The sequence below is a fragment of the Papio anubis genome, unplaced genomic scaffold (assembly GCF_008728515.1).
Source record: "Papio anubis isolate 15944 unplaced genomic scaffold, Panubis1.0 scaffold2601, whole genome shotgun sequence".
Classification (NCBI taxonomy): Eukaryota; Metazoa; Chordata; class Mammalia; order Primates; family Cercopithecidae; genus Papio; species Papio anubis.
The window spans coordinates 399-4,679 of record NW_022162679.1 but is presented as its reverse complement, the minus strand read 5'-3'; the positions used below and the strand labels follow the sequence as shown (position 1 = coordinate 4,679).

General features: G+C 43.9%; 1 pseudogene; it reads left to right on the top strand.

Moving 5' to 3' along the window:
• Positions 1-1,105: 1,105 nt before the first annotated feature.
• LOC101026924 lies at positions 1,106-3,807 on the top strand (annotated as a pseudogene).
• Positions 3,808-4,281: the final 474 nt, after the last annotated feature.

The following is a 4,281-nucleotide window of genomic DNA, read 5'->3' as shown; positions in this document are numbered from 1 at the left end:
TTGGAATTCATTTTTTATTCCACATGTGAAACACTCAATATCTGTAAGTCTGTGGTATCAATTATTAATTCAGATTATGTAATCTATAGAAGAATTTTCCCATGATTCAAATGTATGCTCCCAGATATGTAATTTTGTTTAATTTTTTATTAAAAATTGACAAATTAAAAAAAAAAAAAAGAAAAGAAAAGAAATTTCAACCAAGAATCTCATACCCTGCCAAACTAAGTTTCAAAAATGGAGAAATAAGATTATTTTCATACAAGCAAGTGATAGAATTCAGTACCACAAAACCTGCCTTCAAAGAAGTCCTTGACTGGGTGTGGTGGCTCATGCCTATAATCCCAGCACTTTGGGAGGCTGAGGTGGGTTGATCACCTGAGGTCAGGAGTTCGAGACTAGCCTGACCAACATGGAGAAACCCCGTCTCTACTAAAAATACAAAATTAGCCAGTCGTGGTGATGCATGCCTGTAATCCCAGCTACTGGGGAGGCTGAGGCAGGAGAATCACTTGAACCCGGGGGGCAGAGGTTGTGGTGAGCCAAGAGCACACCATTTCACTCCTGCCTGGACAACAAGAGTGAAACTCTGTCAAAAAAAAAAAAAAGGAAGAAGACGAGGAAGAGGAGGAGGAGGAGGAAAGAAAAAGGAGGAAGAGGAGAAGGAGAAGGAAAAGGAGAAAAGTAGAAGAAGAGGTAGCCCTTAAGGGAGTGCTAAACATGGAAATGAAATACCAGTATATGGCACCACAAAAACACACTTAAGTGCATATCCCAATGACACTATAAAGGAATTATACAATCAAGTCTACATAACAACCAGTTAACAACCTGATAACAGGACCAGTTTTTCACATATCAGATTAACCTTGAAATTACACTGGCTTAATGCCCAACTTAAAAGGCACAGCGTATCAAGCTGGATAAAGAAGCTAGACACAACTGTATGCTGTGTCCAAGAGACCCATCTCATCTGAAATGACACCCATAGTTCAATGTAAAGGAATGGATATAGGTCTCTCAGGAAAACAGAAAGCAAAAGAGAGTAGGGGCTGTTATTCTTATTTCAGACCAAATAGACTTTAAACCAACAATGATAAAAAAAAAAAAAAAAAGCAATACATGATATAAAGGTTCAATTCATTCAATTCAACAAGACTTAACAATTCTAAATATGGCCCACTCTCCCTCCATTCTGTCCTGTGGCTGCCCACTGCCCTCCTACTGTTCAGTGTGGCCCTGCTGCACTCCAGCCATGTCCTCTCCAGGATCCCCACTGCCTCCCACCCAGACCTCACCACCATGGCCTCTGCCACAGCCAGGTCCTGGTGGACCTGTGTGGAGATGGGACTTCCAGATCCATTCTGGGAGTCACTGAAGCCTTTCAGAGGGACACCAATAGCAAAAAGATGAATCTGGGAGTTTGTGCCTACTAGGATGATAATGGAAAGCCTTACATGCTGCTTAATGTCAACATGGAAGAGGCCCAGATTACCACAAAAAATTTGGACGAGGAACACCTGCCCATTGGGGGACTGGCTGAATTTTGCACAGCATCTGCAGATCTAGTCCTGGGTGAGAATAGTGAAGTGTTGAAAAGTGGCCAGTTATTCACTGTGCATACCATTTCTGGAACTGGGACCTTAAGGATCAGAGCCAGTTTTCTGCAAAGAATTTTTAAACTCAGCTGAGATGTCCAAACCATCCTGGGGAAATCACACACCCATCTCCAGGGATACTGGCATGCAGCTACAAATTTATTGTTACTATGACCCCAAGACTTGGTGTTTTGACTTCACAGGTCGTATGGAGGACATTTCAAAAATGCCATAGCAAAATGTTTTTCTGCATGCCTGTGCCCATAATCCCATCGGAGTGGAACCTCGTCTAGAGCAGTGGAAGGAAATAGCAACAGTGGTGAAGAAAAATAATCTCTTTGCATTCTTTGACATGGCCTAGCAAGGCTTTGCTAGTGGTGATTGTAACAAGGATGGCTGGGCTGTGCGCCACTTCATCAAACAGCATTAATTTTTGTCTCTGCCAATCATATGCCAAGAACATGGAATTATCCAGCGAGTGTGTGAGAGCCTTCACTGTGGTTTGCATAGATGCAGATGAAGCCAAAAATGTAGAGTCAACAGTTGAAGATCTTGATCCATCCCATGTATTGTAATCCTCCCCTCAGTGGAGCCCAGATTGCTTCTAACATTCTTAACACCCAAATTTGCAAAAACAATGGTTGCAAGAAGTGAAAAGCATAGCCAGCCACATGACTAGCATGCAGACTCAGCTGGTCTCCAACCTCAAGAAGGAGGGTTCTGCCCACATCGGGGAACACATAACTGACCAAATTGGCATGTTTTGTTTCACAGGGCTAAAGCCTGATCAGGTGGAGCAGCTGACCAATGAATTCTCCGTCTACATGACAGAGGACAGCCACATCTCTGTGGCAGGGGTCACCTTCAGCAACATGGGCTACCATGCCCATGCCATTCACCAGGTCACCAAGTAATAGCACTGGTGCAAGGAAGCAGAAACAACCTTTCTGTCTTCAGTCTCTGCTGTTGGGAGCTTCACACAGAGGATGACAGAGAGTGGATGGTGGTGAGTAGATCATTTCTTTCAGCCGCATTGTTTAACAACACTCAGCAATTGAATGTTTCTCAGAAAAGAACATGTAGTGACATAGGGCCGAGGCATCCATGGTTGGTGTCTGGAACATCGTGGCTTTAAACCAAACTCTCCCCTGTCCTTTTATCTCCCAACTTCTCTCAAAGAGTTTATACATGCAAGAAAGTCATCACACCAAAATACATGTCAGTTATACCATTGGAATATTTCAGAAACTTTAACTGAAGTGTAATACAGTGTTGGGGTTCCTCATGGGAAACAGCACACATTGCAGGCTTTGAGAGAAGACCTGCTTCTATCATGAACAGTCAGCATTGTGTCTGTCCTCCCATGATAGAGCAACCTTAACAACAGACCATATTGCATTTTATGAAAACCAATGAGTCTGCTGACACTACAGCAAGGAAAAAAAAAAGATGTTGTTTTCTGTCTTATTTAAGAAAAAGAGAAGGCTCTCTCTTCTCCCTTGTCATTGTTTTTTTCCTTATAGACAAAGATTTTTAACTAATGTAGATTTTCATCCCATTCTACTGCTTGATTGATCATCAACCCCATCCTGTTGTGATTTATTTAAAAATAAAGAACATAATTTTCTGCTGATACCTTACCATCACCTTTCTCAGCAAAGAATAGTGGAGAGTAGGTAACTGCACTTTATCTCAGCATCCTCCTCAATGATTGTATATTTGTCTTCTGATGAGATGTTGTCTCTGCCCAGTTGGACCTACTCCCTTTGTTGAATGTACTTGTGCAGTAACTCATTTCACATCATGAGTCAGGTGGCACAAGGCAATACCAGGAAATAGCATATTCTAGGCTTTATGTGCTGCCAGCTGGGATCAAACTTCACCCTTTCTAAAGAACAACCATCTGCTCTAATCATATAGACTTATTGCAGCCTGGTTTCTCTGTTACAATAAAATTACTGTAGACACTCAACCTCAAAAAATAAAAAAGGTGAGGGCGGAGCAAGATGGCTGAATAGGAAGAGCTCCAGTCTCCAGCTCCCAGCCTGAGCAACACAGAAGACAGGTGATTTCTGCATTTTCAACTGAGGTACTGGGTTCATCTCACTAGGGATTGTCGGACAATCTGTGCTGCTCAGCTGCTGCAGCCTAACCAGCGAGAGCTGAAGCAGGGCCAGGCATCGCCTCACCTGGGAAGCACAAGGGGGAAGGGAATCCCTTTTCCTAGCCAGGGGAACTGAGACACACAACACCTGGAAATCAGGTAACTCCCACCCCAATACTGCGCTTTACCAAGGGTCTTAGCAAACGGGCACACCAGGAGACTATATCCCACTCCTGGCTGAGAGGGTCCCATGCCCAGGGAGCCTCCTTCATTGCTAGCACAGCAGTCTGCTATCTAACTGCAAGGCAGCAGGGAGGCTGCGGGAGGGGCGCCCGCCATTGCTGAGGCTTAAGTAGATAAACAAAGCCTCTGGGAAGCTCAAACTGGGTGGAGTTCACAGCAGCTCAAGGAAGCCTGCCTGTCTCTGTAGACTCCACCTCTACGGACATGGCACAGCTAAACAACAACAACAACAACAACAACAACAAAAGCAGCTGAAACCTCTGCGGACGCAAATGACTCTGTCTGACACCTTTAAAGAGAGCAGTGGATCTCACAACACGGAGGTTGAGATCTGAG